General features: G+C 43.6%; 2 long non-coding RNA genes across 2 annotated transcripts; both read right to left on the reverse strand.

Moving 5' to 3' along the window:
- Positions 1-1071: 1071 nt before the first annotated feature.
- LOC120945429 lies at positions 1072-7016 on the reverse strand. Its single transcript, XR_005750570.1, has 2 exons — positions 6778-7016; positions 1072-1347 (listed from the first exon to the last, which is right to left on the reverse strand). It is a non-coding gene; the product is annotated as an uncharacterized LOC120945429 (long non-coding RNA).
- An 871-nt stretch (positions 7017-7887) lies between these two features.
- Positions 7888-8538, reverse strand: LOC120945430. The gene is made up of 2 exons (XR_005750571.1): positions 8297-8538; positions 7888-8173 (listed from the first exon to the last, which is right to left on the reverse strand). It is a non-coding gene; the product is annotated as an uncharacterized LOC120945430 (long non-coding RNA).
- Positions 8539-13379: the final 4841 nt, after the last annotated feature.

The following is a 13379-nucleotide window of genomic DNA, read 5'->3' on the forward strand; positions in this document are numbered from 1 at the left end:
AAAGTCCTGAGCTACTAGTCAGGCCTCAAGGGTTACTCGCCACAAGCTGCCCTGCCCAACCCCTACCCCACCCCTAATTCTGCCCCTAAACACGCCCTCATAAATTATCTCATAAAATGACACTTAAATGTTTTTTGCAGAATTGTCATAAAAATATCAACAACTATATCTGTGCTCATCAATGCAGCCTGCCTGTGCCCACTATGCAGCCTGCCCGTGTTCTCCACACAGCCTTCCTGTGCCTACCAAGCAGCCTGCCTGTGCCCACCATGCAGCCTGCCTGTGTTCTCCACGTAGACTGCCTGTGCCCACCTCGCAGCCTGCCTGTGTTCTCCATGCAGGCTTCCTGTTCCCACCATGCAGCCTTCCTGTGCCCATCATGCAGCCTGCCTGTGCCCACCATGCAGCCTGCCTGTGCCCACCATGCAGCCTGCCTGTGCCCACCATGCAGCCTGCCTGTACCCACCATACAGCCTGCCTGTGTTCTTCATGCAGCCTGCCTGTGTTCTTCATGCAGCCTGCCTGTGTTCTTCATGCAGCCTGCCTGTTCCCACCATGCAGCCTGCCTGTTCCCACCATGCATCCTGCCTGTTCCCACCATGCATCCTGCCTGTTCCCACCATGCATCCTGCCTGTTCCCACCATGCAGCCTGCCTGTTCCCACCATGCAGCCTGCCTGTTCCCACCATGCAGCCTGCCTGTTCCCACCATGCAGCCTGCCTGTTCCCACCATGCAGCCTGCCTGTTCCCACCATGCAGCCTGCCTGTTGTGTCCTAGTCACCTGTCCTCCATCTACCCATCAGTCTTTACATGCCTCCATTGAGGAGACTTCAAAAGTTTAGTTAGTACTGCAGATCGCAGAGAGCCTTGTCGCTGGCTCTGCAGCTTACTCATGTACTTGCAAATGCGTGCAACCAATCCTCTGCTTTTAACATATACAGTTAGACTGCTAGAGAATGATTGCTTTGCCCTTGGATGGCAATCAACATCCTTGGTAATTAAAGTGCCACATCCTGAATAATTGTATAGGGGATATGTGAAAAGAAAAAAATGGACTTTGTAGGCACTGGTTGAAAAAGTAAAAGATATTTTAATAAAGAGAAAAAAATAGTACAATATCAAGACAGGATGCTAAGCGCATCTAATAAGACTATAAAATACATAATATTAAAAATGTTGTAAGAATATGAAACCAGATGAGAGGACCACAGGTAATAATTGTTGCTGTCGCCGTCGCTGATACGGACTAGTCTGGCCTGGGTCCACACTGTTCAATTCTTGACATACATACAAAGAGTTCCAGAAATTGCTTGCGGGACGTGGCCGCTTCTTCGGGAGTTTTGGAACTATAATATAGAAAATATCAAATAATAAACTGAAATAATAATGCTGAGAACAAAATGCTAAACAACACTTTCCCATCCGGGATCCTGATTTAGCATAGAAACGTTTGCTTAAAGTATACTCACCAATTAAATGGTGTGTTAGGGAAAGTGTTGGGGCGTCGTTGCATGCCTCACAGGTGGATGGCCCCCGCCCTGCTGGATCCAGCCGGGTCAGTGAAGATGGAACATGCTCAAAGGCCAGAGACCTCAGAAGTGCGGTGATGGTTCAGTTTGTATACAAGGGGGTACAACAGGTAACTGAAAAAAACATATCTAGTTTAGGTTGATAACCCAATAGTAATTTAAAGGGGAGGGGTTCCCTTATTGCACCTCTAATATTTAAAACAACATTCAGGTCAGAAAATGTATTTTTCTGAACCTGCCAGTTAATTAAATGATATATGATCATTAGTACACTAATGTATTAGAAGTATATAGTGGTAGTATGGTATTTTGAAACTAAAACCAACCACCATTTTGAATATATTGGGATAGTTGGAGAATACAATTTAGTATTGACTGTCCTTAATGATATGAAAAAAGTTGATGGTGGTATTATAAAGTATTAATAACTGAATTGGTGGTCTATCAATAGTAAATTAATTAGTGATAAAAAGTAATTGGGGGAAAGAAAACCTATAAACTGATGTCTGTTATCTTGTCAGCTGGGTCTAAAACTGTCTGGATATTGAGGAAATGGTTTATGCTATGTATTAGCTGGGCTAGAGAGTTCAAGGGGTTTAAGCCACAATCTACTTAGAGAAAAGTGTATATAAGATAAAGCTACAACGGATTAATTGGTTTAGATGCATGGTTGCTTGTGGGTATAGTTCTGCATGGCAGATTTAGCTTAAATAACAATATATTAACATATAAAAGGTATCAGGGCAAATAAATGTTACCTGATTACGTTTGTCATGCAGGTACACCACTGCATAAACTATGGGCTGAAAGAAAGGTCCTTACTCTAGCGTTGCCACTCCAATAGATCTGGTGAGCAGATATCAAGGAGGGTTAGCATATTGGCCCCTAATGCCAGACAGAAACTACCCCCACGCTAAAATTCAACAACTTAAATGAGGGATTAGCTTACCTAATTTGGGTGCATGAAAGGAAACGCCTGGCCACCATATGCGATGTGGCTCTCTCCACATCAGCTGGAGAGGGCAGACTCGCATCATTGTACCCCACTCACGGCGTGCCAGACGGGCGTCTGACGTCACGCGAGCCGGCCGTAAACATCTTCCGCGCATGCGCCGAATGGCGCGTGCGCTCCTGTAGACTGTGGGCAGGCTACAGGGTGCTGTTTGGGCGGAAGTGCGAGAGACTGGGATGGAAAGAGTCCTGGTGCCATTGGTGGAGAGCCACCACCTGACTCCGTGCTGGGAGGAGAAGGGGAGATCCTCCATGCAATGGCTTGGGTGGCCACTTGTATACGATCTGACCAACCGGCTTCAGGTCTATTGCAGTGAGACTTGTGAAGGGCGGTGAGGCTCCCCCCGGAGGCATGCAACTGCAACAACACTTACAAATAATTATCAAATATGTACAAATCAATGCCTCGTCGTAGCGAGGTCCTGTGAAAGAGTAAGATAAAACACAACAATGATAATACAACAGCATAATGTTAAAAACATGTTTCACTACACTGTTGTTAATCCTAAGATACATCGTTATCAATAAGCGAATAATCTCTAAATTTTTTATGTATTCTTCCTATTATTGGCAAATCTCGCTATCAAACCTAGTATAGAAATCTCCTTAATATATTTGGAACTTAGATGTTTATTTAGGTTAGTATGTTTTTTAGTGAACTGAGGATTAATGAGGGCTAAGAGCAAGAAGAGATATCTAAAGCTTGCCTATATTGGATTGTAAAGATTGGATAAAATTGTAGTGACCTCCAAGATTTGCACACATACACTCATGGCCTAGTGACTGTGTGCAAACCTGTGGCCAGATATATATAACAAGATTAGGGGGACCCCCGGGACAGGGCTTCAAAATATATTGTAACAGGAAAAAATATATATGTAGACCCTAGTGTAGCTTGTTTATAGGAATGGTTTATATGAAAGAACTTAATTTATACCTGGGGGGCATGTAGCTCCCAAACGTTCGATCCAAAAGGTTTCCTTCTGAAGGATACGCTTGTCCCAGTTACCACCTCTCAGATCTTGGGGTATAACCTCAAGAATGATAAACTTGACCAATGATACATCAAACTTGTGGTATAATCCCAAATGTCGACTCACTGGTGTGATCATTTTGCCATATTGTGAATAATAAATGTGATCATAAATGCGTTTTTTGAATTGTCTTATGGTTTTGCCGACGTAGAATGCTCCACATCGGCAAAGCATAAGATACACTACTCCCTTTGTGGTGCATGAGGCCTGAAAAGATGGTCAAAAAAGTTTGCCATTTGGTAGCTGAAACTCTGTACCGGGTTGTACCCATGGACAGCATGAACATTGTCCACATGTAGTTAGACCCCGGGCAGGCCCAATTTTGTCACGTTGGGGTTTATATTCGCTTGCGGTAAGTTTGTTTCCTATAGAGGAACATTTACGAAACACAATTTCAGGTTTATCTCTTACATATTTGCCAAGAGTTGGATCCTCACTTAGGAGATACCAGTGTCGCACCAGACAGTTTCTAAGCAGGCCCGTGCTGTGCAGCGTATTTATTGATAAACTTAGTTGTTTGTAAGTGATCGTCAGCTTTTGGTTGTGAGTACAGTAAAGATGTTCTATCTCTCTGATAGGCTTTATTATAGGCTTTCCTTAGAATACTTTTACTGTAGCCACGTTGTAAAAGTCTATTGCGAAGGTCCCTGGCTTGGTTTTTAAAGTCTACATCATAGGTGCAATTCCTGCGCAAACTAATATATTGCGCATAAGGAATGCTATGAACCAAAGATAGAGGGTGCGCACTGTCGGCGTGCAGCAGTGTGTTGCCTGCTGTATTTGTATGGTACAATTTTGTGCTGATATTATAGTTGCAATCTCTGTAGACCAGAACATCCAAGAAGGGTATTGAGTTGGGTTGCCAATTGTATGTAAATTTCAAATTAAAGTTATTAATATTGAGTTTGGATAGAAATTCATTTAATGATGGTAGGGTTTCTGTTCAGATTACAAAAATGTCATCTATATATCTGTACCAGCATAGAGTCTGGCACAGATATTGTTGGTATTGTTCATTGGCAAAAATCTCACGCTCCCACCCCCCCAGGTACAAGTTGACGTATGCCGGTGCACAGCAGGTGCCCATGGCGACACCCTGTACCTGGAGGTAGTGGGAGCCAAGAAACGAGAAATAGTGTTTCAGAATAAATGACAAGATTGAGATGATAAGCATTTGAATTTTCATTGTCTGTGATCTTGTTCCATTAGAAAGGATTTTACAATTTTTAAACCTATATTGTGTGGTATACTTGAGTATAAGGCCTCAACGTCTATGGTGACAAATAGGGCATGTGGTGGGATGGTAAGCCCATCCAATTTTTTCAGGAGATCAAGCGTGTCCTTAAAGTGGAGTTCCACCCATAAATATAACATTACATCAGTAGTTTTAAAAAAATGTCATTAGTCCTTTAAGAATTTTTTTTTTTTTAGATGCCTTCAAAGTGTTGTTGCTAGGCAGAATAGTTAATCTTCCCTCTTCCTGCACCTAGGTGCTTAAGCTTCCTAACCTACACCGCACAGACTCCTGGGAATGTAGTGGGTGTAACTTTCCAGGAGTATGTGCACTCCCCAGTCTCGAAGAATCATGTGACTTGGACAGTACAGGTGCTGAAACCTGATCTGAAACCTATTACACTGCTTGTGCAGCACTGAGCATGTGCGAGATCTGCAAGGCTGAAATCCAGGAAGTCATACAGTCGGGCTTCATGATGCCCACACTTAAGATGGCCCCAGTCAATTTCTATTTTATAAAGTGTCTAAATGCTGTAACAACCTAACAAAACGGACCTTCGTTTACAGACTAACTTTACTAGAATACATTAAGCTTGTGTATTACAGGGGTATTTATATTTAAAAAGTGAAATTGTGGCCGGAACTCCGCTTTAACATATGAGGGCAATCTCATAACATGTGGCATCAAAAAGAAATTCACAAATTTACTGGTATTTTCCGTCACGGACCCTATGCCAGAGATGATAGGTCGTCCCGGCGGGTGTTCTTTATTTTTGTGTATTTTAGGGATCACATAAAAAATTGGTTCCCTAGGAAAGGCTATGTTGAAAAAATCATAAGTGGGTTTGTCAATAAGTGCCTCAGTATAGGCTGAATAGATCAATAATTTGAATTCTAGTTTAAATTGACCTATGGTTTCCAGGACAATTGGTTTATATCACTCTGTGTTGTTCAAAATGTCAAAACACATTGTTTCATATTGTTGACGAGTTTGTAATACAATATTACCTCCTTTATCTGAGGCTTTGATAACTGTATCTTCTCTTATTTGTAAATTCTTGAGGGCATTTAGTTGTTGTTTTGACAAATTTGATGGCAACGACATGAGTGGCATATTTTTTTATCTCCCTAATTGCTAATAGGAAAGCTGCTATTTGGGGATTGGTATTAAGGTCTGGAAATTGATCTGACGTTTTCTTGAATACTGGTATTTTTTTATTATAATCATGAGGCCCATGACCTGGGTCCTCTGATTGTGTGGGTTCTATATTAGCACTCTCGTCTAATAAAAGCATCAGATCTCTTAGTGCTCTAAACTCCTTCATGGAGTATTTCTTAATCTGCTCTGAAAGGTCGTTTTCCTCCCTCAATCTTCTTTTGTCAGGATCAAAAATGTGTTTGTATGTTAACTTGCGTGCAAAAAGATAGAGATCTTTTATGACCTGATATTTGTCCAAGTTTGCGTTTGGACAAAAGCTAAGGCCCAATTTTATAACTGTCAATTCATCCTCTGATAGAGGGTAGGGGGTCAAATTAATGACACTCAGTTCCTCATTGTTGGTGTGTTCAATGATATCTCCCCTAAAGGGATTTCCTGATTACCGACATAAGTGGATGTGTTTTGTTTCTGTGGTTCTCGAGTGAGAGTAATTGTGGGCTTGGTCTGATGTGTGCTGATGCCCTGAGGGCCCGCCACACCTCCTTCTGCTCCACGAGGTGCCCCTATACTGCTAGTGTTAGTTAGGGAAGTTTGTGAGGCAATCTGTGTATGCAGTTGTTGAATTGCTTGCGCTGCAATTGGGCCCATATAGGCATACTGTGATGGATCGTAGGTTGGTGCTCTCCTTTCACCCTTACTGTGACCGCCGTGTGCTGGTGCTTGTGAAGGTGTGAAGCTTCCAGAATTTGTTGGCTTTTTTTTTGTTATTGGGTGTGCTAGGGTGCCCACCACCATAATAACCCCGCTTACGTGATCCGTTTTGTGCGTATGTTGAACCGGTGGATTGTGTCCGATGTACCTGCGAAAAAGAAGAAGAGACAGAGGAATAAGATTCACTTTCACCTTCTGAAACATCGGTGTTCCTGCCTCTAGTTTGGGGTCTCAATGTTTGACCTTGCCCTCTAGCAGGCTGATCCCACTTGTATGCATATCCCTCCATGCATGCCATTTTATCTTTCTCAAATTTAGCTTGTTTTTTGGAGATGATATTTTTATTTAACTTGTCCAGGAATAATTTTAGCTCCTGTTTTTTTTCTCTGAATTTGGCATGTGTTTTGATGGATTCGTATTTGTTGTGCAGGAGAGCTAGTTCCTGGTCCAACATCGCTGTGTCTAAGGAGTATTGGGACAGGAGTAATTGCATGCAGTCCTGGCTGCATTTGTTAAGAACTCCTTCCCATGAGAATTTTAGGTCCTGTGATGTATTTTTAATTGTTGAAAAAAGCTGGACTCTCAGGCCCATAGGGCTGATATTTTCACTGATATAGTACTTAAAATATTCCATATGCCAATGAAGGTTGGACTTTCTCTTAAGCAGTTGTTTGAGTTTGTCAAAATAAATCTTAAGATCGTCAGTTTCCCTGTTTACCATTGTATGAGGTCTGAAACTCGTTCATTAAGCCTGACCAGGCTACACCTACAAAGTCCATTTTTTAAAATTTGGGACAAACTGACTCAAAGAAAGTCTGAAGCCAGAAAAAGAGGGGCTATTGCGATATGGAATGAGGGGAAGAAAAAAACCTCAAGAGGGGGGAAAGGGGGCGGAGCCAAAAATAAGGGGAAGAAGAAATATGAACTAGGGTGTTTCCACTTGTTTGACTTGGAGTGTGCCACAACATGAAAAGAATATATTTATATAACGTAATCTTTATATTATTATAAAAATACAATGCACATATTATTGGTAATAAGGGCTGACCACAATTGTGGGCAATTTGGTGCTACCACCTTCAATAATGCTAGAGAATGATTGCTTTGCCCTTGGATGGCAATCAACATCCTTGGTAATTAAAGTGCCACATCCTGAATAATTATATAGGGCATATGTGAAAAGAAAAAAATGGACTTTGTAGGCACTGGTTGAAAAAGTAAAAGATATTTTAATAAAGAGAAAAAAATAGTACAATATTAAGACAGGATGCTAAGCGCATCTAATAAGACTATAAAATACATAATGTTAAAAATGTTGTAAGAATATGAAACCAGATGAGAGGACCACAGGTAATAATTGTTGTTGTCGCCGTCGCTGATACGGACTAGTCTGGCCTGGGTCCACACTGTTCAATTCTTGACATACATACAAAGAGTTCCAGAAATTGCTCTACTAGTTTTGCGGGACGTGGCCGCTTCTTCGGGAGCTTTGGAACTATAATATAGAAAATATCAAATAATAAACTGAAATACTAATGCTGAGCACAAAATGCTAAACAACACTTTCCCATCCGGGATCCTGATTTAGCATAGAAACGTTTGCTTAAAGTATACTCACCAATTAAATGGTGTGTTAGGTAAAGTGTTGGGGCGTCGTTGCATGCCTCACAGGTGGATGGCCCCCGCCCTGCTGGACCCAGCCGGGTCAGTGAAGATGGAACATGCTCAAAGGCCAGAGACCTCAGAAGTGCGGTGATGGTTCAGTTTGTATACAAGGGGGTACAACAGGTAACTGGAAAAAACATATCTAGTTTAGGTTAAAGGGTTACTAAAGGAATTTTTTTTTTTGCTGAAATGACTGTTTACAGGGTATAGAGACATAAAAGTTAACTGATTCCTTTTAAAAATGATTAAAAATAGACTAAATTCAATCATATAATGTGCCTCTAGTTTCACTTTCGGTTTTAAACTGGTTTCATGTTTCTGTGAAGTAAAGAGACCCACAGAACAAAAACAAACAAATCCAGGGCAGTGTTTTGTTTTTAAAATGAATCTGATTGGTTCTGTTAAGTTTTAGACACACAGTAATGACAGCTTAGACCACCGTGAAAAGCTCCCAGTACTGTGGTTATAAGGAGCAAGACAACCAGGAAGTGTGGAGATCACAGCAGAATTACAGCAACTTCAAAGCAAAAACGAACAATGAGGACATGAAACCAGTACTGCAGTAAGGTAAAGGAAGCTATTTAGATAAAAAAAAAAAAAATCCTTTAGTGACCCTTTAATAACCCTATAGTAATTTAAAGGGGAGAGGGTTCCCTTATTGCACCTCTAATATTTAAATTAACATTCAGGTCAGAAAATGTATTTTTTCTGAACCTGCCAGTTAATTAAATGATATATGATCATTAGTACACTAATGTATTAGAAGTATATAGTGGTAGTATGGTATTTTGAAACTAAAACCAACCACCATTTTGAATATATTTGGATAGTTGGAGAATACAATTTAGTATTGACTGTCCTTAATGATATGAAAAAAGTTGATGGTGGTATTATAAAGTATTAATAAATGAATTGGTGGTCTATCAATAGTAAATTAATTAGTGATAAAAAGTAATTGGGGGAAAGAAAACCTATAAACTGATGTCTGTAAGGCCCCGTACACACGACCAAACATGTATGCTGAAACTGGTCCGCGGGCCAGTTTCAGCATACATGTTCGGTCGTGTGTAGGCGCAAGCGGGCCGAATTCCAGCAAACATTTGCCCGCCGGGCCTTTTCCCAGCGGGCAAATATTCCTGGACGTGTTTTAAAACCGTCCGCTGGAATCCTGCCCGCTCGGACATGTACGGTCGTCAGTACAGACCTACCGTACATGTCCAGGCGCCCGCCGTCCCTCGCATGCGTCGAATGACTTTGACGCATGCGTGGAAGCCTTTAAATGGCAGGCCCGCCCACGTCTACGCGTCATCGCCGCGTCATCGTCGCGGCGACGACGCGGACACGCCCCGCGTATTGTTTACGCGCGGACTTCTGTACGATGGTTAGTACAACCATCGTACAGAAGCCCTCTGGCAGGCATGTACGGTGAAAACGGTCCGACGGACCGGTTTCATCGTACATGTTTGCTCGTGTGTACCGGGCCTTATCTTGTCAGCTGGGTCTAAAACTGTCTGAATATTGAGGAAATGGTTTATGCTATGTATTAGCTGGGCTAGAGAGTTCAAGGGGTTTAAGCCACAATCTACTTAGAGAAAAGTCTATATAAGATAAAGCTACAAAGGATTAATTGGTTTAGATGCATGGTTGCTTGTGGGTATATATCTGCATGGCACAATTAGCTTAAATAACAATATATTAACATATAAAAGGTATCAGGGCAAATAAATGTTACCTGATTACGTTCGTCATGCAGGTACACCACTGCATAAACTATGGGCTGAAAGAAAGGTCCTTACTGTAGCGTTGCCACTCCAATAAATCTGGTGAGCAGATATCAAGGAGGGTTAGCATATTGGCCCCTAATGCCAGACAGGAAACTACCCCCACGCTAGAATTCAACAACTTAAATGAGGGATTAGCTTACCTAATTTGGGTGCATGAAAGGAAACGCCTGGCCACCATATGCGATGTGGCTCTCTCCACATCAGCTGGAGAGTGCACACTTGCATCACTGATTTTTGTACCCCGCTCACGGCGTGCCAGACGGGCGTCTGACGTCACACGAGCCGGCTGTAAACATCTTCTGCGAATGCGCCGAATGGCGCGTGCGCTCCTGTAGACTGTGGGCAGGCTACAGGGCGCTGTTTGGGCGAAAGTGCGAGAGACTGGGATGGAAAAAGTCCTGGTGCCATTGGTGGAGAGCCACCACCTGACTTCGTGCTGGGAGGAGTAGGGGAGATATACAGTTAGACAGTTGAATTTGGCTTGCTGTTTGTTTAAAAATGCATCTCATTTAAAGTCCCAAAAAAAACTTTTTTTTGTATCCAATAGGGATGGAGGCGTGTGTTTTTCATACACCTCATTTAAAGTCCCAACCCCAGTTTTTCTTTGCTTAATTTTTTAACGTTGTTTTAAAAAATGTTGTTTTTCGGGTAGTAAAAAATGATCGTGTGTAGGCTAAAACGACGTTTTAAACCTGCGCATGCTCAGAAGCAAGTTATGAGACGGGAGCGCTCGTTTCAGGTAAAACTACCGTTCATAATAGGGTAAGCACATTCATCACGCTGTAACAGACAGAAAAGCGCGAATCGTCTTTTACTAACACGGAATCAGCTAAAGCAGCCCAAAGGCGAATAGAATTTCCCCTTTAGAGTGCCGTTGTACGTGTTGTACGTCACCGCGCTTTTTTCATAATTTTTTTTTAAAACGACGGTGTGTGGGCAACGTCGTTTTTAATGATGAAGTTGGAAAAACTTATTTTTTTTAAAGCCGAAAAATCATCGTGTGTATGCGGCATGACAGTACTTGAAATTCATTCATTCACAAAAATCAATTGTGACCAGAGGTGCAGGGAGAAGATCCCTGACCTGCTATCAGTGAGGGGGGGATGGGGGGGAAGAGCAGTAAGATGCTGAACATGTTACCCCCTAAATATGGGTATAACATTTTCACAAAGGAGAACTTATCCTGTAAGATGTAGAGTTTTTTTTCAGAATAATAAATACAATGATGGTAAAATATATATGGCAAAAAAAGAAGCCGAGAGTAAAATTTGCATTAATCACTAGGAAAAAAAACCCACAAAGGTTTAACAGCACCAGACATAAACAGATATTATAAGTCAGTTATTTTTTCACAAATGGTAGAATGGGTCAATGAAAAAAGCAAACAAATGTTGATTAGGATCGAAAACATCTTAAATAGAACACCTTTGCACAAAAATATATGGGTACCATGAAAATATATATAATATTAGATTTGGAAGTACACAATTTAACTAAAAATTTATTTAACATTTGGGAAGTGCGGGGGGGCGTGGCCGGGATGTGAACAGGAGCAGACGTGTGCTGACTGAGCTCCGCTCCTACCGATATCCTGGCTTGATTTCCAGCGCCGATTCCTCCTTCCAGCAACCGCCTGTCTGACATCCTGGGGCGAAAGAAGACACCCGGCACCCCGAGGCCTCCTCCGTTGTCTCCGGGTAAGCTCCGCTCCTCCGCGGGGATCAGCGACCGGGTCGCGGCAGCCATCTTGCCCACGAGGCTTCCCGCACAGGAGATGTCGGTCAGCTCTCCAGCCTCCCCTAATCCACCGGCATCCCACGCCGCATCGCATGCCGAGCTCCTGGCGGCCATCAAGGAGGGTCGGGACTCGTGATGGTCAAGATTGACCACTTAGTGGCGGATGTCAGCCTGATCCGCCATGACATGGACAAATTTAGGGCCCGGTTCGTGGAGGCGGAAGGCCGCATATCACAGCTGGAGGATTCTACAAGGGCCGATTCCAGGGACCTACATGCACTACAAATACAGGTCAAAGCCCTGCAGGAGAAATCCATAGACACCGAAAATCGCCTCAGGAGGAACAATATCAGGGTCCTGGACCTCCCTGAAAAGGCGGAAGGCCTCAGGCCTGCAGAATTTACGGAAGCCTTCCTGATCTCCCTCCTGGGCCTGCCTGCCATGCCGCCCACGTTTGTGGTTGAGAGGGCCCACAGGGTCCCCCCCAAGCCTCCGATCCCAGGAGCCCCTCCTCGGCCTTTCCTACTTCGGCTGCTCAACTACAGGGATAGGGATCGAATCCTTGCTGCTGCCAGAGAAAAACGGGATTTGTTTTACAACGGGGCCAAGATCATGCTGTTTCCTGACTACTCCCCAGAGGTGCAACACCGACGCCGCTCCTTTACAGAGGTGAGGAGATGCCTGCGGGATCAAGGCCTTAAATTCAGCCTACTCTATCCCAACAAATTACGGGTGATTGATGGGGACTGCACCCGCTTCTTCATGGATCCGGAGGCGGCCATGGCGTGGCTGGAGAGTCGATGATGGACCTCACCCTGTGGCAAGTATCCTGTTTTTTTTGCCCTGTTCACTCCATGTGGGTCGCCTGCCTCCCCTCGTCTGGCCTATTTGGCACGGCGCCCTGGCCTGCTCTCCCCCCGGGACTGCCCTATTTATTTTTGCCTACACAGAAAATCCTTTTTTGTCCCATTACTGCTAGGCACTTGCTACGGCTGCTGCTGCCCTACCCCCCACCCCCCTCCCTCTGCTGACGGGTATGCAGGACTGCTATGTTCCCTCTGATGTCGCCTGTTGACTGGCTCATGATCCGGTACTTTCCCCCTGACCCCCCCATACCATTGTGTCTTCTTATCGGCCCCCAGCCCTCATCGTTTTCTTTTTTTCCCTTCTCAGTTAACTTTGGGCATCGGCCGTTATGCACTGTCTTAACCGGGAATCGGTCCTACTTCGGCTATTAGGAGATGTGATTGCTCTGTTCATGAACAAGGATGCACATCACCCCGGCCCACGGTTGTGGTGGCACTCCAGGACTGCTGCCCCCCCCCCTGTGATTTTTGGTCCTGCCCATTTTGTTTTTGTTTATGTTCTTTTCTCCCTAGTGTCCCCCTTTGCTATCCGGAGCCTGGACACTGACCATTGGTCTCTTGGAACCGCCAACTGCAAACACCCGAACGGACCTGCCCCTACCTGCTTGATCCGTCTTGGACCTGCGCCAAAACAACCGCAAATCCCCTT

The sequence above is a fragment of the Rana temporaria genome, chromosome 7 (genome assembly GCF_905171775.1).
Source record: "Rana temporaria chromosome 7, aRanTem1.1, whole genome shotgun sequence".
Classification (NCBI taxonomy): Eukaryota; Metazoa; Chordata; class Amphibia; order Anura; family Ranidae; genus Rana; species Rana temporaria.